The sequence below is a fragment of the Heteronotia binoei genome, chromosome 6 (assembly GCF_032191835.1).
Source record: "Heteronotia binoei isolate CCM8104 ecotype False Entrance Well chromosome 6, APGP_CSIRO_Hbin_v1, whole genome shotgun sequence".
Lineage (NCBI taxonomy): Eukaryota > Metazoa > Chordata > Lepidosauria > Squamata > Gekkonidae > Heteronotia > Heteronotia binoei.
Window position 1 is genome coordinate 73,018,414 of NC_083228.1, and position 24,100 is coordinate 73,042,513.

General features: G+C 39.5%; 1 protein-coding gene across 5 annotated transcripts in view; it reads left to right on the forward strand.

Moving 5' to 3' along the window:
- Positions 1 to 24,100, forward strand: part of ITPRIP (inositol 1,4,5-trisphosphate receptor interacting protein) — a 58,182-nt gene that overhangs the window by 23,507 nt on the left and 10,575 nt on the right. For 2 of the 5 annotated variants that reach the window (XR_009555573.1, XR_009555574.1), the window contains one exon: positions 7,639 to 8,041. The exons of the other annotated variants lie outside the window; for them this stretch is intronic. The gene's annotated coding sequence lies outside the window, so the exon portion shown is untranslated. Of the gene's footprint in view, positions 1 to 7,638; positions 8,042 to 24,100 lie in introns of those variants that run through there. 5 annotated transcript variants of the gene reach the window in all.

The window sequence follows — 24,100 nt, forward strand, 5'->3', positions numbered from 1 at the left end:
CAGTCGTGACGTCCAGGAGGAAAAATTTAGGCTGCTAGGCAGGAAATTCAAGGCCAGGGCCTCCAAGTAGCCTTCTCAGAAGTGTTATCTGTTCCATACGCAGGGCCGGAAAGGCAGGCAAAAATTGGGAATCTTGATGAGTGGATGAGACGATGGTGTGGAGAGGAAGGGTTCAAGTTTGTTAGGCGGGCATGAAGCATGGCAGACGCCTAAAGGATCAGTCTGGAATGCTTTTTGGAATGAGCGGGAGTTGTGCAAAAGAGACAGTTTCCACCTGTTCCGAAAAGGAACCAGGCTACTGGCGCTTAAAATAAAAAAGATGGCAAAGCAATTTTTAAACTGAATCTTGGAGGAAAGTTGATAGGAAATGGAATGGTTCGGAATGGCTCATCTCAAAGACAATATGGACTGCCTGGCAAGGTCTCAAGGCAGCTGGAGGAAGTCTGTCTCTTAGAATGTTGCTGGTCTTCAGCACAGGACTTCAGTCTTTCTCTGTGTCTTGCTTTCCCTCCGTATCTCTCTCTCTCTGTGTATCTGGTCTATTGCCACAGGATGCCATTTTTTCCCCTTTCCAGAGAAAGATCGGGAGGAGTCCTCAGCCAATCAAAGGAAGCCCTTCTCTGGCTGTTTCCCTCCTCCTTCCTCCCTTAGCCATCAGAGAGAAGGATTTCTTTCTCTCCTCTGTGAATCAGTGCAACAGGTGGCTCAACCAATGGGAGAGCCAGTAACTGCCAGAACTAAGGTTGGTTGCCTTTTACTGACAGAATCAACTTTCTGGCTAGCAACAGCCACTCAGGCAGGAGAGAGGAGTGAACCAATGGCACACAAGTACTTTTGACTTATAGTTTGATGGGCCAAAGGTTGATGCACCACAGTCTCACCCAATCCCAACCAATCAGGTTGTCCAGTTTTGCCAAGACAAAAGAGCTTTTATTATGTTATAGATGCTAGAAGTGTCTGAGGTAAAACTGAGGAGCTGAAATGCTTAGTGTTGGGGGAAAACATAGACATTGTGGGCATTTTAGTAACTCAGTGGGATGAAGATAATCAGTGGGACATGGTGAATCCTGGATATAAATTATATTGGAAGGATAGGGGGGAAGGGTTGGAAGTGGGGTGGCTCTATATGTCAGAAAGTTTTACTGGTACGCAGTCCAGTAAAACTGAAAAGGTAAGATAATTAGATTTGCTTCTGGAAATGCTATGTGTTGAAATTGTAGGCCCAAAGGGAAGCTTAACTCTGGGAGTTTGTTATTGCCCACCAGATCAAAAGATAGAGGATGATTATAAAATGATGAAAGAATTAAAGATAGTAGCTAGACAAAATAACTGTGTTGTAATAGGTGATTTTAACTACCCACACATTGATTGGGTTAATATGTGTTCATGTTGGGAGAAAGAGATTAAGTTTCTAGATGCTCCCAATGACTGCTATGGAGCAGATGGTCAGAGAACCTATCAGGGGTGGGGTGATCCTGGATTTGGTCCTAAGTAATGCTCAAGACTTGATGAGAGATGTAAAAGTGATTGCACCGCTTGGGAGCAGTGACTATAACGTTATTGATTTCACCATTTGTATAAATAGGGAGTTGCCCCAAAAGACCAGCACAACCACTTTTAATTGGGAGTTGCACAACAAGAGAATTTAAAAGGGGTAAATTCTCTGAGATGAGGCATGTGAAGAGGAAACTGAAAGGAAAGGTAAACACAATCAAAACCCTTGGGGAAGCTTGGAGGCTATTTAAAACTACAATCCTATAAGCTCAGATAAAATATATACTGCAGGTTAGGATGGCACCTGGATTTTTTTGCCACTGTGTGACAGAATGTTGGACTGGATGGGCCATTGGCCTGATTCAACATGGCTTCTTTTATGTTCTTACGTTCATGTTAGTCCATTCTTGTCTCTCCATTGCAAGGGTGACCAATGGTAGCTCTCCAGATTTTTTTTGTATACAACTCCCATAAGCCCCAGCCATTGGCCATGCTGGCTGGGGCTGATGGGAGTTGTAGGCAAAAAACATCTGGAGAACTACCGTTGGCCACCCCTGCTCTATTGTATTATCCATGACTGACAGACAAGCAAGTAATTAGAATGTAATGCCATGCATCTCAGCATATGAGGAGAGAAGTTTAGCTTTCTCTAGACTAATGGTAAATCTCCTCCAGAATGTCAATACACAGTGTGTCCATTCTGACTAAGAGTGAATAAAATCTTCAATGTGGCCATTTGCGCATGGATTATCAACCCTGGATCCAGTGTTTCAGGAAGCTTTTTTCTCTCTGCTTCCCCAGAGGGTCATAGTGCATTCATGCATCTTCTGGCCATTCCCCAGTTTTTCTCCATTTCTTCTCAAACCTGATTTGCTCCAAAGTTTTAGGAAAAATCTCAGCCAAGCCTGGATGGCTTTTGTATGGGTGAAAGAATTTAGATTTTGCCATCCACACATGGCAGCCATTTTTCTGTTGCCCTTATCTGCCCCTGCCTCCAGGAGAGCTTTTTATTTTTAAGAAAATCAGTCCTGGATATATTGATACGATATTACACCAATATGTATACCAGGTTTTTTTGGACTCCCAGCTTACATTTTTTAAAAAGTAAATATCTAAGCTTTGTAGAAATACACCTTCTTTCTTACATGTTTGCAGTGGAAAGGGCAGAGACTTTTTAAAGTGAAAGCTAGGCATTCAAAAAACCTGGCACACAACGTTCTACTGATAGTTCAGTTTTCTAGTGTCAATTTAAAATAAAATTAAAACCCCAGGGGGTGGGAGGGGTAAGGAGAGAGGTGGGAGCAGTTGCTAGGGGACTTAGGCAGGCAGTCTGTAGAGTGACTTGCCATGTGGAAGCCCTGCTCCTCATACATGGGGTGGGGTATTTATCTTCTATATTTATTTAGTCAACAAAATAATTTAAACACTTTTTAAAAAGTGCGTTTGTGTGTCTAAATCACACAGAATCTCTACTCAGCTGCTTATTTTCCAGTTCAGATTTAAGAGCTGGCAGTTTCTATAAGGTGGAGATTACAGTTTTAGGAGCTCAAGGTGGGAGTTGGCACAGTAGGGTGTAGAACGGGCAGGAATTCCACTGTATATGAGGATTCCTGGCCCAATCAGTGCCAGCTCAGCTGTATAAGCAAAGCTCCTTGCCCACATTTTTAGCTAAGCAACAGGATGTGAGGTAAATGACTAAGAATTGAGTAGTATCAGAAACAAATAGAGGTGCGAATCCAAGACATTTGAGAAGTAGATGTCATGTTATATTAGACAAAATGATGTATTATGGAATGAAAGTTGTTCTTATTCTACAAGGTTGTATAAAATGTTGGTATAAAATCATATATAAAATCAAGGTATCCTCAACTTGTCAGAAACTGAGACACCTAAAAATCACTAAACTTAAAATGTAACAAGATACTCTTTATTTTGTCACCTGAGCCTTTTAAAAGACAATGGCATTTCCTCTAAATACTAGAATACTAGCCCTGAATACTAGAAGCATTCTGCAAACATTTTTTCAAACAAAACACTAAGATTATATCAAACAAATGCATTAAATGATGTTGGTGACAAAGGAGGGTTTAGTAAGTTATTGCATTTTTATTTTTGTTTATTTATCTAAATTCAGATGGAACATATGCACAGAAGCCTACCAAAAACTGGAAATTAGCTGAGGGTGTTTTAAAACTCTGAAATTTTATAGGCTAGATTCTCCCATACTGTATCATAAAGTAAGTTTTTTTAGAAGTAGTTCTTTCTATCTTTGGTAGAAATGGGTGTTCCTTTGCCATGAAAGACTGTTTATGAAAGGTTTCTTGGCAGGTAACTCCTGTCTGTCTTGCTCAAAGCTATGAGTTGAATCACTTGTCATTTTACTTGAGTCACCTGGTGGGAAAAACATGAGATGATCTTTATTCTTTACTGCTGTCAGCAATCAGTCTTGTTTAACCAGTTCCATAATTCTGTTGGAGCAATCTTCTGTTGCTCACCTTAATTATATGCATAAACTATGGTTGCCAACTCCAGCTTGGAAAATTCCTGGAGACTGAGGGTGGAACTTGGAGAGGGTAGAGTTTGGGGAGAAAGTTCAGCAGGGATGTGATGCAATAGAGTTCACCTTCCAAAGCTGCCATTTCCTTCAGAGGAACTGATGTTCTGAGATCAGTTGTAATTCCAGGAGATTTCCAGGCCCCACCTGGAGGTTGGTAACCTTAGCATAAATGCAGCAATACAGTTGCAAAACGTCAAATGTAGCTTGAAAGATCTACTCCTCACTGAGAATTAGGTCATTTTTAATACCAAGATAGACAGCTTAAAATTCAGTTTCTGCAGAAGCCATGCTGTTTGGATCAACAATGCAAACCCTTATATAGGTTTGATGGGATCATATTTAGCCTGTGTAAACAAGCACAGTATTTCCGTCTTCAATAATAGGATAGACAATAGGCCCTTGCAGAACAGCAGAAAATGGATTTAATGCTGGTGTGTTCCATATACAACAATTTAACTGCTATTCCCTGGCTTCCTGAGGATACAGAGATGCTGCCTGAGGAGCATGGAGCTTGGAATGGAGAGGGAGCTCAAAAGGGATGTGATATCATACAGCAGGGTAACCCATAATTTTTCAGTCTGTGGGCACCCTTGGAATTTTGACACAGGGTGGCAGCGGGTACAAACACAAAATAGGTGCTATGGGCAGGGCTTTTTTTTAGGAACGCACAGGAATGCATTTCCGGCTGGCTTGCAACTAGGTGGTGTGGCCTAATATGCAAATGAGTTCATGCTGGGCTTTTTCTACAAAAAAGCTCTGTGTGAGGCAATGGTGATGTCAGGGGGTGTGGCCTAATATGCAAATGAGTTCGTGCTGGGGGTTTTCTCTTCACTAGGCTATGGGGGAGCTGTGCCAGACATAGTATGTTAGGTTATGCACAGCTAATAGTAGGTGCGACATTTTGCTTCTATTTTGAGACCCTTTATATTTAACATTCATTATAGACCTCTCTGTAGTATTCGGAGATATATATTATGACACCTCTTTATCTTCATTAGCATTTCCTACTTATTTTCTCTGCTACCAAAAGCTCTTGCCTTAGAGTTCATAGTTAAACTCCATAATTAACCCATAGTTAAACAGGATGGCTTGGTTGTTATTGGTAGAATTACATAATGGTCACTGCATGGGGGTGGCTCTGAGGTAGAAGAAGATCCTTTACTTTAAATAAAACAGCTGCTTTCTGTTAAACAGAAGTTGAATTTATTTAGATGTATAGCAGCATAAAGGGTTTCATTAAGGTTCCTAAGTATAATGGTTTCAGATAGGTACAGTTCTTTTTTCTCTGACGTTCCTTAAATAGACCTAGCTACAAAGTCTTATTTTTCTCATTTGCCACTTAGGCTAATAACTTCCAAAAAGAACAGGTTTCTTTGACTCTCCATGCTGCCTCACTCAATCTTTTCACCCACTCAATTCCTTCCCCTGTCTCTCACACAAACCCTCTGAACAAACCAATTCAAAACAAGTCAATTCTGCCCCCTAGGGTACAATTACCACTCAATCATAACATCACCATCCAGCCCTCTTCTTTCTTACTCTAGAGCAGGGGTTAGGGTTTCCAACAGTTGGACAAATTGTAGCTCAGGAGCCACATGTGACTCTCTTACACATGGTGTGTGGCTCTTGAAGCCCCTACTGCCCCGTTGGTCAGCTTGGAGAAGGTGTTTGTCTCTTTAAATCACTTCTCCAAGCTAAGCAGGCTGGTGGCTTGGAAAATGCATTTAAATTTGCTTTCTTTCCACCTCCACCTCCCCATATATTTGCCTTCCTTCCTTCCTTCATTTTATGACTCTCAAACATCTGATGTTTATCTCTGGCAGCTCTCAAGCATCTGATGTTTATTCTATGTGGCTCTTACATTAAACAAGTTTGGCTACCCCTGCTCTAGAAGCTTGCATTTTAAACTGCTGTAGTGCACACATAAAACCCCCACATTAAAACACAGGAATAAAACACACAACACAAGATATTTTCAAAGCAAAACATAACACTAGGTCTTCACAATTTCAGCAAAAGCTCTGAGATGCCTTTTAAAATGAAAGTAGTGTTTAAAAATGTTTTCTTGCATAAAAATGAAATAAGTACACAAATTGAACTAGCTAAGGAACCCTGCAAGGTTGCCATGGCCTGCTGGGGATTGGAGGTTCTGCCCGCCATGGGCCTTGCCACTTAGACTCCAGCAGCCAGTGGGATTTTTTTTAAAGAAAATGCCCTCCGTGACAGTGTGTCTTTTGGCCCTTGGAATATTCAGCTGTTGAGGTGCCTATCAATGGGTGCATCCACACACACTAAATAACGCTTTGCGACTGGATTTTTACTGTGTAAGAATAGCAAAATCCAGTTGCAAACAGTCGCCATGTGAAAGCACCCATAATGTGAAAGGCATTGAACTACAATGCCTGTGTGTGCTCTGGGTTTCTTTTAGTTAACACCTGTTCTTTAATAAAAAATCTAAGTGGGAAATTGCTTGTCTTTTAATACAATAGTAAAAGTATCTCCATACAGAAGTTACAGGCATGGAAAGTCTATGCCACTTGTGAGGCCTTGAAGGGCTGATGCATCATTCCCATGATGATACAGATTGGCATGTTACTGGCTGAGGGAGCCTGTCATCTGGCTTTTAAACAAAGCCATGCTTTGTTGCCCTTCTGGTTATGAACAACGCAAACTAAGCAAACTTTCATGGTTGCCACAGACATGTCCCAAATGAGTAATGTGTGGGATAATTGCCTTATATGTGGTACTTCTGCTATGGTAGCATGTGTCATGACTTTTATTTCCAACTAATAATTCTTTCTTGTTTTTTGGAAAGAAGAAGCTGAGTGTCCTTTAACTGATTTTAAAGGGGAAGCATCCATGCTTTCTGGTAATATTGGCATAGTCAGAGTATGCCTCTGCAAAGTAGCTCTTCTATAATGAAAGTGAATCAAGCATGCTGCCAGAACTCCTATAATGCTATATGGGCACTCTATGTTTAGCTATTAATGTTTAGATAAAATGTTTTGCTGTGATTCTATACTAGTCAATTTCTGGCCATTTTATCCCACTGCTTCTGTTTGAATGGGTATCTGAGGGTTCAACATATGAAAAATCCAGGATCAAGATCACTGTCCTATGATATATCCTTGCTAATGAAAATGTTGGCCCTAATAGCTGCAGGCTGAAACCATGACCATTATCATTTGGGAAAATCTTGGAGCTTTGTTGGCAGAGTTTGTGGAAGGAGGAGAGGGGGAGGGACGTTAGCAGGTATGTGGTTCCCATACAACCTACCTTCCACAACTGTCATTTCCTCCAGGGGAATTGATATCTAGAGATTGGAGTTCAGTTGTAATTCAGGAATACTCCAGACCCCTCCCCTCCAAGAATGGCAACTTCCAGCATCGATGGCATACTGGCAACTGAGTTGTTGGTACTTGGTTGTCTTGTCCCACACTACTACAGCATGCCAAATTTAAGAAGTACAAGGTAAACACTGAATAATTCATGAAGTTGCTGCTCGAGGTGTTACAAACAGATGATGCCTGATGAAGAAGTGAACTTATTTTTACAATGGATCTAATTCCCCTCTCTGCCTTTCTTAGCAGTTGGTGGATATTTTGGTCCAGGAGTGGATTATATTTTTGCTGAACTCTGCTGCCGTTTTCCAATCTATGTAATGGTGGTGGAAAGCAGGAGCAACTGACTATATTGGAAATCCTAAGAATGGATCTCTGCAAAGTTCTTAAGCTAGAAATGGGACATCTGTATATGTTGGAGATACTCACTTCAGCCCTTTGTTTCCAGCCATAAAATGCATTGGCTAAGACTGCCTCCTATGTATGTTACTGAAAGTGGTAAAAATGACTTGTGTGACAAATAGCTAACTGGACACATATCATACTAAAGAAACTGGGGTGGCTCCAGGAGCAAATAATTTGGCTTGTACAAAAACTATTTGGACCTGTTGATTAAGAAACATTAAACCTGGCAGTGATCCTACAATAACAAGCCTCATCTGTTGTTTATTTGGAAGTCATTGCATACAGTTTTCCACTTGAGCAGCGTGTTACAGTCCTGTTGAATGCTGTAAAAACCCACTGCACTATAATATTTCAAATCCTGCTTCTTCTTGCAAAATGTTCCATTCGTTGTCTGCTGATAAGAGTAGAACTGGTCAGAAGAATAGGCCAGAACAAAAATATATAATTGATGTTCACATAAGCTGGAAATGTTAGTGCATGTGACAGTTTTTCACAGATGCTTCTAAAAGCTCTTCACATCACCTACACACATGAAGCTGCCTGCCTTACTAAGAATCAGTCCATTGGTCCATCTGTCTACTCTGACTGGCAGCTACTCTCTAGGGTCTCAGGTGGAACTCTTTCACATCACCTACTACCTGATCTTTTTAATTGAAGATGTTAGGGATTGCACTTGGAACCTTCTGCATGTCAAGCAGATGCTTTACCATTGAATCACCCCAACTATGAGGCAAAGTTTTGTAAATGTTTTTTGTTGTAGCCAGGGAAGTTTTCAAACACAATGAGTATATCCCTATAACAAAGCAAAGCGGAGCATTTTATTTTCTTACATGTTGCCATGCTCATAAATTTCACTGTTGGGCTTTGTGGCACAACATCCCTTTCAATATAATTCTGATCTAAAAGCTAATGAGTTAAGAAATGACTTGGAATTTGGTAGGGGGACCATGTATCTTCCTTCAGTAGTAATGCAGTGCTACTTCTGTTTAGATGTAGAGAAAATTCAACAACATAACATTATGCAGGTTGTATTGTTTCTCTTAGAACAATCCCTGTTGACCCTGTCTCAACATGCATTGCCAGGCATTATGCTGGTAAGGGAGAGGCCACTTTGAACTCCGTACAGGAAGAACGTCAGGATTTCCCTTAACATTATTTTTTCATTTATTTGAAAGGGAGGTCCTTTCCCAAATGTTCTTAGCAAGCATGCTGGAAAGGATATCCATTGTGGACAACATGACTGACCCCTCTGGCCCTGCACTACCAAAAGCAGGATGTTCCTGGTGTTTGTGACAGGCAGGAGCCATTTGTCTCATAGCTTTCTCTTTCAGGTTTCCAAAAAAGCTACATAGCATGGCCCATTCTGTCTGTAGTGACCTATTCCTAAATGATGTCTCAGCTTTTCAAGAGGATATATTAACTGCCTTCTCACTGTTATAATTTGTGGCAGTAAGAAATAACCATAACCTGTTGAAATAAAGTTTTCTAGTAGAGGGCAGGAAGTGGGAGTGCCCCTGATCAATTTTCTTGTGCTCCTGGGACTTGAATTTCAGTCTGACATCAGAAATGAAGCAGGCAGGGTTTATCCTGATCTGGAGAAAGTGTGGTTGGGAAAGCTTTCCTTCCTTTCTTGCTGAAGAAGCAAAAGAGCTTGCGTTTTTTACCCCACTTTTCTCTACCTTAAGGAGTCTCAGAGCACTTACAATATCTTTCCCTTCCTCTTCCTACAACAGTCACCTTGTGAGGTAAGTGGGGATGAGAGAACTGTGACTGGCCCAAAGCCACCCAGCAGGCTTCATATGGAAGAGTCTGGAATCAAACCCAGTTCTCCAGATTAGAGTCCATCAGTTTTAACCACTACATTATGCTGAATATAGGCCTGCTATTAAAGTCACAGGAGCAACCAAACCACAGAAGTATGGCGATTATAAACATGGAAGTAAAGATCCTTTTATTCTTCCTGTTTCATGAATATACAAACAAGTTATGATCTAGAAAATATGCTAGAAAACTGGGAGGATGTAACTGATAAATGAAAGCACATGGAATGCAGGGACAGTATTTGCTCCCTTGAAAGCCCATGGACCAAACTACATGTTAAAGTGGCCATGGGTAATACCCATGGATGCCAACACCATTTTGACCATTTAAAAATGCTGCAAGGGACCAATCCCATTGCATGGTTGGACCAGGAGATCATGTGCTTCCTCACTGCCTTGTGTGCCTTCCCATATTGTTTTGACACATGAAAATATGCATGAGGAGCAACAAGATCACTTAGTCCTTCTGTGCCATCCTCACAGTATTTTTAAATGGCTAGGTTTTTCTTTAAAATGATACTGGTGCCCATGAATCAGACTCATAGACACTCTAAAGTTGCAAAATGACATAACTCATTTTTTTGCCCCTTCTTCTTCTAGTGACCCTTATATCATCCCTCACTGATGAGTCTTACACTCAAATAATTTCCAACAAGTGCAAGGATTGAACTAGATAATCTGTTGGGTCTTTTCCACCACTGATGCTGTTTACTTTCTACAGTTTAAGCATAAAAATTCATGGAGGATAACACACAAGTCAGACCCATAAAGTAGCAAAACAATGATGGCATTTATGCTTAGCAGTGTATGCAACAGTAGTTATAATGGGGACAAGAAATAGCATGTCTATATTTAATACCATCAGCAAAAGTGCTTCTCTATTGGTCTAATGGCACATAAAGCACTTCCACTGGCAGAGGAGGGAGTGATTTTGGGGAGGTTGGGGGGTTTTTTTTGCCATTTCTGCTACATGAATATGCACAGGGCTTTTTTAATAGCAGAAACTCCTTTGCATATTAGGCCACACACCCCTGATGTAGCTAATCCTCCTGGAGCTTACAGAAGGCCCTGTACTAAGAGCACTGTAAGCTCTTGGAGAATTGGCTACATTAGGGGTGTGTGGCCAAATATGGAAAGGAGTTCCTGCAGCAAAAAAACCCCCCCGCATGTGCGTACTTTAGATCATCCCTTAGCATTCCAATCTGTAAATAGGGGTCCTGTGATCTCCAGAAGCAGAATTTCAGAGGACTGCAGGAGAAGGGAGGAAATCCCATTCAACAGGCTTTACTTCACTTCTTAGTACTAGGAATGGGCAGGAATCAGGAAAAATTGGTTCATTTTGGTTTGTGGTTTGTGGCATGCCCAGTTTATTATGACCCATGGACTGTCATGAACTTTTTGGTGCGAAACAAACCGGTGAGGTTCATGATATGGTAGAATGCTCCTCCCAGCATGCTAGAGACACCAAACTCACAGGGGTGCTCCAGCTGACTCTTCAACCTGCCCTCCAAGTTTGGTAAGCAGTAGATTTATGGGGTCTGTGTTATGGCCTCCCAAAGAATGTGCCCCAGGAAAGTGCTTTCAGGAGTATATAGAATGGACCCTGTGCAAGCTAGAGACATCAAACTTGCAGGGGACCTCTCCCTGATGCTCCTCTTAAATGCCTTTCAAGTTATGCACAATTTGGATTTAGAGAGTCTGACTTATGCCCCACCCCCCCCCCCCAAAGAAAATGCCCCCAGGAAAGTGCTTTTGGGGGAAATGTCAGGAGCAAGTTCAAAAGTGTATCAAATGAACCCCTTGCAAGCTACATACACCAAATGCATAGGAACCTCACCCTGCCACCTGCTTTGACGTTTGGTAAACACTTTCATTGAGCAGAGACACTCAATCAAATATATTCATTAACAAAATACTTGAAAGTTTATGGAAAGTTCAAGCCAGTTGACCTGCCATGAACATCAGTTCGTGAACCACAAATTGGTCATAATTCATCATAAACTTTAGTTCATGAGCTGGATTGTATCCATCCCTAATTAATATTTTTGAGTCAATGGGTATTTATTTATTTATTTTATTAATTGATTTGTATCCCGCCCTTCCCACAAGTGGCTCAGGGCGGCTTCCAGAAATTAGTCAAACATACAATTAAACAATATAAATATATAAGCAATTAAACATTTAAAACAGTTAAAACCTTAAAAACCAGTAAACATTCCAATTACATATAGAACAGACGTCAAGCAAGCTACATTGAGTTCTCATCTTAGCTAGGTGTAGGCTAGCCGGAAGAGGGTCGTCTTACAGGCCCTGCGGAACTGAACAAGGTATCAATTGTTGATGTTAATGAAGACTATGAAAGAGCTGATGGCATCTCTTTTGTTGTAATCTTGATTCCTTTGTTATCTTTCCCATGTAATAACCAAAGAAGATTATCTTATTTCTAAACTGGAGTGACCTAATCTTTTAAAACTTTCATCATATTTTGTAAAGAAGAAGAAGATATTGGATTTATATCCCGCCCTCCACTCCGAAGATTCTCAGAGCGGCTCACAATCTCCTCTATCTCCCTCCCCCACAACAGACACCCTGTGAGGTGGGTGGGGCTGGAGAGGGCTCTCACAGCAGCTGCCCTTTCAAGGACAACCTCTGCCAGAGCTTTGGCTGACCCAAGGCCATTCCAGCAGCTGCAAGTGGAGGAGTGGGGAATCAAACCCGGTTCTCCCAGATAAGAGTCCACACACTTAACCACTACACCAAACTGGCTCATAATACCAGGGATTGCTTGAAGAATTCTCAAATAACCAGGTATAGCACAGGCTTTAAAGAGGTAGTAGATTTTATTGAAGCAGTACACTCAGGGCTTTTTTTGTCGAAAAAGCCCAGCATTGACTCATTTGCATATTAGGCCACACCCCTGACACCAAGCCAGCCAGAACTGCATTCCTGTGTGTTCCTGCTCTAAAAAAGCCCTGAGTATACTTGATATATAATTTCTGCCTGATCCCCATGTAGTTTGCATGCTACCATGTTTTTGGAGTTATATGATTTGTCTGAATACTAGTCTTGTTTCTAGAGAAAAAACTCTTTGTACTAATTTCCAGTCTAGCCCTTGTGCGAGCCCTCCTTCACCTCTTTAATCAGGAATAATCTTCATTATTCCAAAAGTTTTCACCAAGAGTCCTTTCTTTTTGTTTTGGAGATGCTCCCCTATTTTGCCAGCTCTTATGGAGAAACCCTTTCAAGTTTTGAAACTCACTCTTGGTCCTTCTTAAATATTTTATGCACTGCAGAAGATTCAGCATAAAAATGTTCCAGTTGAAGCTGCATCGTTAGTACAGTGCACCACTTTGAAGTGGCATGGGAAAATCCTGTGGTATGGGTGTGGAAATCAAAATGGTTGTGCTCTTTTCTTGACTGGTTTATCTCAGCTCTGTTTCACCTGTTTGAGCTTCCTGCCAACTTTGCTCCTCCCAAAGTGATGTTTGTTAGTGACTCTATGAATGAAATGAAAAGAGAACAGAAGTGAGGAAAACTCTGCTGTATGGCTCCAAATAATCCTTGAAGGGTTTTTTTCTGTTTCATGTTTGGCATCTCAATGAAAACAGTTTAATCATTGAATAACAGAAGCCAGACCAACACCCCCTAAGGGGATCTCTGTGCTCAAAGCTACCATTTCTCTGTTTTCAACACACACCTCATAATTAATTAGATGTACAAAGCATGAGTTGTTGCTGCCTTGTTCTGAACTGATGCTGTAAACCAGCTGGCATGCATGGGCAGGGTAGGAAAGCATTTATAAATATTAAAAAAAGGTTTTTGTGTGTGTCAACGCTGGGACTGTGATTATTTGGCATCTAAACATGCACATGTAAGAAAAGCAACCACGCCTTTCACCTCCGAGGCTTGTGAATAAGGACTGCCCTATTATAGCTTCTCAATGGAATGGCAAGTCTCCAAGGCAAAACCTCTCACCATATTTCAGTATGTTCCTATGTGCAGCTTTTCCAGTGTGCACAGAATTCAGGCTTTGGTTTTATAGGCTGATTTGCAGACCATGCTACTCTAAGATGCAAACTAAAAGTTAAGCACTTCTATTTCAATAGGAAATATTTTTTGTAACTATCAATGAAAAACAAAGTGCTGAACTTTTGAAGGGATATATCAATAGGACTTTCCACATATTTATGGTCATACACCAAAATTTAATAACAAACCAGGGTTCTAGAAAGGCGAAAATCCATATGAGGACTTCTTTGAGCTTTGTTGCTGTTCGCTTCCACATGAAAGTGGATTGTCCATAGTAATTCCACATAACAATTAATGCAGCATTATATCTAGCATTTCCTTTCTGCATAGACTGGAGAAGGTGTGATGGGTGGTGTTTGTCACCTGTGGGTGGGAGTTGGTAAACCATCACTGTCCTTTCCCCCCTCAAGCAGAATAATGCATGACACCTGCAAGCCTGTTTGTTGTATGCAGCCAATAATTACAATATGAAACATCTGCGTTTTAGATATTAATTACAGAGATTTGAAAGATGCATAAAAACAGCTAAACAGAGAGACTTAACGTGCTTTTCACTAGAATGGCGGCGGTTGGGGAAAAGGCCAATAATGGTTAAAGGTAGTGATAGCACAGAAACCAAAGCAGGGCAGTCAGATGATGTGGGAAAGTCTGTGTTTCCACTGATGTGGAAACACAGTTCATGCTGAAAAGAAAGTAGTTTGGTATGGCCATTGCTACTAGCAATTAATTCTCTTTTTTCTGGAAGACAAAATGGCACAATCATAGTCCACTAGTGCTGTCCTTATGTCTGATAACAAATAAAATGCCACAAGCAAACTCTTGAAAGAAATGAGATAGGCAAATGGAAAACATGGAAAAAGCAATAAGTTAGTAAACCAAGTGTTACAATAGCGGAGAAGACCCCTCATATAGATAGTGCATTTGACTTAATAACAATAGCACCCCCAGACTATGGTTTGAGCATCCAAATGTGCAGGCAGATCCAGTTTTAGTATTGCTTGTCTGGTTTTTGTTTCTGTCTGCTCATTCCTTCAGTTTTTCTCATAAGGGCCTTCAGGAGGTATAGCTTGCCAATTCAAGCATTATATTATATGATAGTTAGCAGAAATCATGGTTTACAGACTCATTTTGTGGGCAGATTGCAAGCCATGGTTTGTCAGTTTTCATGTCACCCCACACTATAGGTAAACTTTCTTTACTATTGTATGGTGGGATATCTGAACAGAGCTTATGGGAAGAAAAGCCATAAGGCGGTTGGGAAAAAAGGCCAATAATGGTTAAAGGTAGTGATAGCACAGAAACCAAAGCAGGGCAGCCAGATGATGTGGGAAAGTCTGTGTTTCCACTGATGTGGAAACACAGTTCATGCTGAAAAGAAAGTAGCCAAAAATGCTTAGTTCAGTGCTTGGAATAAATTTGGCTGTACTGAATAATTTGGGGGAGGGGGGTTCAAATTTATTCCAATTTTGTGACATTTAGATGTGTTTATTTGTTTGTACTGACTGGAATGGCAACAGGACAGATACCTTCTAGGGCCTAGGATCACACATGAAAAACAGATAGATTGGGTGGGGTGGGACGTTGCACTGACAGGAATGGACGCCTGAAAAGCGAGCTCTTTCCCAAACTGCCAGAAAATACTCAACAAAACGAGCATTTCCAATCCTTTATGGGAAACACAACGAAACGAAGACCCTCTGCTTCAAAGGCACTCAAACCTGAGTCAAAAAACAAAGTGGTAAGCTTTTATTTCTCCAAATTGCGGCAGAGAGAGAGGCTGGAGAACGGGACTTCTAGCGGTCTTAAAATGGCCGCCAGCTCTATGGATGTTCCTGTAGATGTTGCAGTCGTAACAAAGACTGACCTAAATGAGCTGGAGTACAACTTATTGTCCCAAATAAAAACACTGCTGGAACCTATACAAAGTCAGTTGTGGGAATTAACTTCTCTATCTGAAGTGAAAATAATAGCAGACTCAGCAAAAAATTTAGCTGAAGCACTGCAAGAGGAAATCTTTACAATGCAAAAGGACTCTGAAATTATGGCATCAAAACTACTTACCATAGAAATGGACCAGAAACAGAATAATCTTAAATTGAGAGGATTTTTGGAGGATCAGCCTGAAATGAGTGATCTGCAGGCTTTCGTGGCTACTTGGCTTGCAAAACAACTCCATCTAGAGGAGGATGTTGTACCCATCATAACTAAAGCTTATAGACTTGGCTCCCCCATTAATCCTAAAAGACAAGGTCCTAGAGACATTGTACTGATGTTTCTTGATTTTAGAGTCAAAACTAAAATACTTTTGGAGGCACAAAAACGGGGCTATTTCCAATACAAGGATACAAAAATTGAAATATTTACAGATCTGCCCCCAGAGGCTATTTCCAAGTGATGAGAACTTAAGCCAGCGACTCAGCACCTACAAAAGGCCCAACAGAAATATAGATGGGTTGGACCAGCCACTTTACAAATAGTGCATAACGGCAAAAGACTTCAAGCACAAGACATAGAAACAGGACTCAATCTGCTAAAAAAACTAGGCTTAAAAGAACCGATTGACTTGACAAAGAAAAATACTAAGAGAAAGTTGTTCCAACAATCTACTCTACCGAAGACAAAATACAGTAAAATCCCAGTACTTGCCTCTCCTGGATGGGCTGACACATGAGGGACTAGACAAAAGTTGATGTAAACATTTGGAACGAAAATGTTCTTTATGACATGTTTCTTTTTTATATATTTGATAGGCGGTTTGGAGGAGATGTTGCAATCTGGGTGTCAAAGATTTTTTTTTTTACCTTATAATTTATTAGTAAAACAGTTTTGTGTTAATAACAAACCCCCATTTCATACTACACCCAAGATTGGTTGTGACATTGGTTTCACTCTCCTGTTATTAGGAGCCCTAGGGTAGTTTAAATTTGTTGATTAGAGTTGATATATAATGATAGGAATAGGTAATTAGTTTGATAGATAATAGGATAGTATTACTCTAGGTTTAGACAACTGTGTAGGTTATATATAGGGTTATATCAGTTAATAAATAAATTTATAGGACTAGATAGGTTAATTTTAGAATACGAAATAGTGGAAAGTTATTAGTTTAGCTTAGGTATTTTGTTAAGGCGATTGTATTTTTTTGTGACCATCTTACTTAGTGTTATAACTTGTGAAGAAGTATTATTCTGATTTATTATGCCTCACCATTTGAAAGTTTATTCTCTGAATGTAAGAGGTTTAAATAATTGTGTTAAACGAAAGCGTGTATATTCTAATTTATTATCGCTACACCCAGAAGTTCTTTTTCTCCAAGAAACCCATTTGAAGGACAAAGGCAAATTAATCTTTAAAACTAATTGGTTTAATACTCAAATACAGGCTAGTGTATCATCTAAGTCCAGAGGAGTTGCTATATTACTATCTAAAAATGTTCGGTTTCGACTGCAAGATATTTTGAAAGATCCTAGGGGCTATTATTTATTTGTTAAAGGTATGCTTGAGAATCAGAAAATGTCTTTAGGAGTAATTTATGTGCCCAATTTGGAACAACTACACTTTCTAAACAAAACCTTTAAAATTCTAGAAAAATTTAAAGAAGGTGAATGCATCTTGGGTGATGACCTCAATTTAATTTCCAATTATAGCCTTGATAGAACGTATTTATGTGGAAAATGGAGGCCGAAACATAATAATAGCACCAAATTAAGCTCTCTGTTTGGAAAATATAATTTAATAAACTCACCCAATGAGAAGGCTTTTGCTTTTTTTTCTATGCGTCATTTGGTACACACATGTATAGATTATGTTCTTATTTCTGTAGGCTTAGTACAACAAATGGTGTCTTCTTCTCAATTATTAGAATCAAAACATAAGCAGACCTGCAGTAAAATTATTTATAAACAATTACTTGTTAAAAGAAAGGAACTAGAGTTGTTAGTGAAAATATTCAAAAAGATTTATTAACCCTTAAACAAGAACATTGGCGTAACTCCTCAAAATTATTAAAGAATTTGGCAAAAAGAGCAAAACAGTTTCGTTCAAATAGATATATAAATATGATCAAAAACAAATATGGCAAAATACTAACTAAAACTGAACATATTTGTCAAGTTTTTCATGATTATTATAAAGAACTATATACCTCTACTAAACCATCTCAAATTGCTATTGACAAATACTTTCAGAAGCAAATACTATTAGAGATCAATTGGATAAATTGTTCACTAAACAAGAACTTTTAGAAATAATCCATGCACTTAAACTCAACAAAACTCCAGGACCTGATGGGTTTCCAGCAGGTTTTTATAAAGCTTTTGCTGTAGAGTTAATTGATCCATTATTGAAAGTATGCAACTGTATTCTATTAGAAGGCGCCCTACCACCATCTTGGAAGCAAGCAGTAGTTACAGTAATTCCAAAACCGGAAAAAGATTTAACATCTTATTGACCTATTTTATTATTAAACGTGGATTTTAAAATCTTTACAGCAACATTAGCAAGAAGGTTAAGTAAGATTATTCAGAACTATATACTTTCTGATCAAGTTGGATTTATCAAAGGACGAGATCTTATCGATAACATGCATAGGGTATTTAATCTTATTAATGTATCTAAACAAAAATAATTGCCAACAATTTTAATATCACTTGATGTAGCTAAAGCATTTGACTCGCTAGAAATTGATTATCTCAAGACACCTTTAACAAAAATGGAATTTGGGAAAAATTTTATGACAGCAGTTAATGCTATCTATGACTCCATCTGCGGCAATAAAAATTAATACTCAACTTTCTAACAATCTAATATTGGAGAGAGGTACTAGACAGGGGTGCCCGTTATCTCCCTTATATTTGCGATGTCTATTGAACCATTAGCTTCACAAATTAGGCATACAAATTTAACAAAGGCATACTAGTAGGTAAAACAGAACACAAACTTACCTTGTTCGCAGATGATATGCTGCTACTACTTACCTCCCCAAGCACTTCATTTGGTCCTACAGGAATTCGGAGAAATTTCAGGCTTGTTGGTAAACCAATCAAAATCAAAAATAATGCCAGTGAATTTATCTCAAAACCAACAAGAAGAAATAAAAAGTTTTTCAAATTACCAATGATCTCTAAATCAAATATCCTATTTAGGAATCAAAATTTCAGTAGATACTAATAATTTGTTTAACTTAAATTATTTAACTTGGCAAAAGGAGTAAAAACTTCAGTTACAGAAATGGGACATATGGTTATTTTCTTGGTATGAAAGATACCATTTAATAAAATCATTTATCTTACCAACATTTATATTTTTATTTAGAATGCTGCTTGATAGTTCCCAGAAAATATTTTCAATCTTGGCAAACTATTTTAAATAATTTTTTGTGAACCAATAAAAGACAAAGAATACAATTTAATATACTAACAAAAAATCATGAAAGGGGGTATGCAATATCCATCTTTGTTTAATTATTATAAAGCTACCCAATTGAATAAAATAGTGATAATGTTAAGAAGAGACAACTTACCTGATTGGGCAAATATATATTCAATTTTGTCAATGCCTTTTCACATCCATGATATGGCAAAAAAGCCTCTGAAAGACCAATCCAAATAAGACAGGATATTTTTTTAAAATCTATCCTTGATGTCTGGGATAATATGAGATACAAACTACTTCCCAACCCATCAAGATTCACTTCTTTTATTGGACAAACATGGTACTTATCTGCAAAATTTCAGCAACAATATAAAAAATGGCATCTTTATGAAGTTGACACTCTCAATGACCTAATTAAGAATAAAAAAATTATAGACAAAACATCATTAGAAACAAAGTTATCTTTTCAAATTAATTGGTTAGAATACTACCAACTTAAACATCTCCAAGAGTCTATTAAACTAAAAAATATAGAAGAACAACCATTAACAATGTTAGAAAAGATTTTAAAGTCAGAAACAGGTGTTTCTAAAGGAATACTCTCCAAAATATATCAAGCCATTCTAGTTAATACAGAAACTAAAAGGTTATCATATCAACAAAGATGACAAACAATATGCAGCTCTAATCTTACATCTGAGATTTAAGATAAAATTTGGAATAGTTATGCTACAACCACTTCCATACTAGAATTTAGGCAGCAGACTTTAAAAATTATAACTTTTTGGTAAACCACTCCCCAGCAATTATCTTATATAACAAAAAAGCATTCACCACAGTGTTGGAGAAAATGCGGAGAGATTGGCACATATATGCACTGCTGGATGGATTGCCCAGTAATAAAACAATTTTGGAAAATAATCCTTCAAAAAATAAAAGAAATTACTGGATTTTTATTGGAATTTGAGCCAGAAACATTGTTTTTGAATATACGGCCTCAACATATAGTATCTTAAGTTTACCTATGAAACAATAACCATGTGGGAGCACATACAGCCTGAGCTGCGGGAACTGCACTGGCTGCCGATAGTGTACCAAATTCGCTACAAGGTGCTGGTTATTACCTTTAAAGCCCTATATGGCCGAGGACCTGTCAACCTTAGGGACCGTCTCTTCCCATATGTTGCCCAGAGGGTACTCAGATCAGGGACATGGAACCTGTTATCGATCCCTGGGCCAAGGGAGGCAAGACTGAAGATCACTTGGGAGAGAGCCTTCTCTATAGCAGCCCCCTATTGGTGGAACCAACTGCCAGAAGAAACAAGAGCCTTGCGGGACCTTGTTCAGTTCCGCAAGGCTTGCAAGGCAGCTTTATTTCAACTTGCTTTTAATGGATAGCCACATATGAGGGTACTCAAGAAGACTGAAATTACTGAAATGTATTATTATTAGCTCCAAACTGTTTTTAAAATGTTTTAATTGTTTTATTGTAAGATTTTAATTAGTTAATGTTTAACCTATAAATGCTTTTACTGTTGTGAGCCGCCCTGAGCCTGCTTTGGCAGGGAGGGCAGGATATAAATCCAATAAAATAAAATAAATAAAATAAAATAAATATGCAGCAAAAGCAAGTATTGCTCTCCTTTGGAAAAGTGAATGACAACCATCCTTACATTTATGGCATAAAAAACGATGGAATCTTTATTTAATGAGCAAAATAACATCCAATATAGAATCAATACAGAATCCTCTTCAAGTTAATACTTTTGAAATAGTTTGGTTTCCTATTTTAGAATATCTAATGGCTTAAGATGAGATTTGTATTAGCATTTATTTTAATATTTTATGTAAGCCACAAGACAAGTTAACTTTTATATAATGTAGTATGATGGTCATATAGTTAATCTATTAACATTTTTGTATGAGAAAGTACCTATTTTGTATGTATCATTAATTTATTTTTCTTTATTGTTTGTTTGATTGATTAAAATAAAAAATGTTATTGGGAAAAAAAAACCCAGATAGGTTAGTCTGAGGAAGCTTAAAGTGTTGACAGCTCATGTTCCCTTTGAATTGCACCAAATTAACTGAAAACTAAAACAGTAGACACACCCAACTCTACCGTTAGCTTTTGCTGATCTCAGCTGGGAAACAAACGAGCCAGACAGATGAAGGTCTTCACATTTTTCAGCACTGAGTTGTTCTGCTGATTCTTCCTCTACATATAATATACTATTTACCAGGGCTTTTTTGGTAGAAAGAGCCCAGCAGGGACTCATTTGCATATTAGGCCACACACCCTGATGTCATCATTGTTTCACATAGGGCTTTTTCTAGAAAAAGCCCAGCAGGAATTCATTGCATATTAGGTCACACCCCCTGACACTAAGCCAGCCGGAACTGCATTCCTGTGCGCTCCTGCTCAAAAAAGCCCTGCTATTTACTACATTAAAAGAAGCACATTCTTTCTTTTGCAACTCAGCATTTCAAAACACTGTGTTTTGAGCCAGTTTGGTGTAGTAGTTAAGTGCGCTGACTCTTATCTGGGAGAACTGGGTATGATTCCCCATTCTTCCACTTGCAGCTGCTGGAATGGTCTTGGGTCAACCATAGCTCTTAGAGCTGTTTTTGAAAGAGCTCTCTCAGCCCCACCTACCTCACAGGATGTCTAATGTGGGGGAGGAGGGTAAAGGAAATTGTAAGCCACTATGAGATTCAGAGTGAAAGGTGGGGTATAAATACAGTATCATCTTCTACAGAGGAGAGCCAGTTTGGTGTAGTGGTTAAGTGCATGGACTCTTATCTGGGAGAACCAGGTTTGATTCCCTACTCCTTCACTTGCACCTACTGGAATGGCCTTGGATTAGCCATAGCTATCACAGAGGTTGTCCTTGAAAGGGCAGCTGCTGTGAGAGCCCTCTCAGCACCACCCGCTTCACAGAGTGTCTGTTGTGGGGGAGAGAAGATAAAGGAGATTGTAAGCCACTCTGAGTCTCTGATTCAGAGAGAAGGGTGGGGTATAAATCTGCAATTCTTCTTCTTCTTTGATTGCTAGTGATAGATCACAAAAGCCACATCCATTTAATGTGGACACAAGCAAGACACAAAGAAGAGTCCCTGGATGACTCCAACCATTATTTTCTCTGCTTACTTCTGTGTCGAAGCCTCTTGCTGGTGTTACTGAACAAAACACAATAATGGACACCTTACCATGCTCTTAGAACTTCATTAAAAAGCACAGGGTTGGGGAGGGGGAACCAATGTGATGCACTTTCTGAAGCTCTCTTGAATAGCATCAGTGATCTGTAGGGTGACTTATGGCTTATTTTTGAATTATCTCAGTGGGATATTTTTGAACAACTTCAGTGGAACAAGGGCTTGGAGAAGAATGTTTTCCTTTTTATTTTTATGTATGCTTTCATTTCACTTGGTTGCTTTCTGTCTGAAGTATTACAAAAATGTGAATCATCCCTCTTTGCTGTCTCTTTTCTACGTGAGTTGCCTTAACTGTTCTTTATATTGAAGATAGTTTGCATGGAATCATAGAATTGGAATGGACCTCCAGGGTCATCTAGTCCAAACCCCCTCACAATGTTGGAAATTCACAAATACTTCCCCACACACACACACTCCAAAGTAGTACCTGCTCCATACCCAGAAGATGGCAAAAAACCAAAAAAATCCTCCAGGATCCCTGGCAAAACTGACCTAGAGCAAAATTGCTTCCTGATAGGGTTGCCAAGTTCTACCTTGGCTTGGACAGGGGATTTTTCTCATGCACGCTTTGCACACGAGGTGCGATGACATCACCTGGAAGTGACCCCATCAAGCTGGGCATGTTGCATTGGGGACACTCTAGGATTCAGGTAAAAATTCTTTAGTACCATAGAGTTTTTACCCAAATGTTAGGGCATCCCCCATGTGATATGCCCAGGATGATGGCATCACTTCTGGGTGACATCATTGCACCGGGCATGCTGCATGACAACGGAGCACTTTGGGGGAGGGGATCCCCCAATGGCCTGCTCCATGCCAGTGGATTAGGGGGCTCCAAACCAGGGGAAACTCCACCCACCCCCACAGGAACTTGCCAGCCCTACTTCCTGATCCCAAAGTAGCATTCAGCATTTCCCTGGGCATATAAGAAAGGCTATGAGAACTAAGTACAGATGCAACTCTTTTTGCCCTCCCTTTCATGATCTGCCTAAGTTCACAGATTCAGTATTGCTGTCAGCCATCTAGCCTCCAGAAAAGGAGTGCTCACCCATCTCCTTTTTCTGTGTATGCTTGATAACCATTCATTAATATATTTTTTGTTCAGACCTCATGACACCTCTCTTTAAATCTCTGCAGTGTCTTCCTTTCCTCCACTGCATTTCACAGAAGATGCCTGCCTGAGGGAGGAGGGAAAGAGCCAGAGAAAGCCTGTCCTTGATTGGCTAAGGGAGGAGGAGGAAAAAAATTAGAGAAACCTTTCCCTCAATTGGCCAAGTACTCCTCCCTCTCCTTCTCTGGAAGGGAAACAGCCAGAGACAAGGGGGAGAAATGGCTTCTTGTGACAACAATCCAGATACAGAGAGGGAGGGAAAGAAAGCAAGACAGAGTGAGATTGATTGAAACCCTGTGCTTATGACCAACAACATTATCAGAGAGTGTGTTCATCTGAAAGGTATCACTAAAGGTCTCTTGAGGTCAGTCCTGACTAGGGCTGCCAGTTCCAGGTTGGTGGGGAATTCCTGGAGATTTTATGGTGGAGTTTGAGGACTGCATAGGAGTTAGGGTTCAGAACAGGATCTGCCAGATCCAGGTTCTTGCTGTGGAAGCTGATTGCGTGATTTTGGACCAGTCACAGACTTTCAGCCTAACCTACCTCACAGAGATCAAAGGGGGAGAGGCGAATGATGTAAGCTGCTTTGTTGACAAAGACTTCCTAGGTAGAGGTTTCAAGTAGCATCAGAAACCACCATGTGCTTATGGGTCATGTGTAAAGACTCTAATTGGTTTCAGCTAGATTTTGAGAATTTTGGCTTTAGTTAGATTTTGAGAATTTTGGAAGGGCACACAGTTCAGAATCTCCAGGC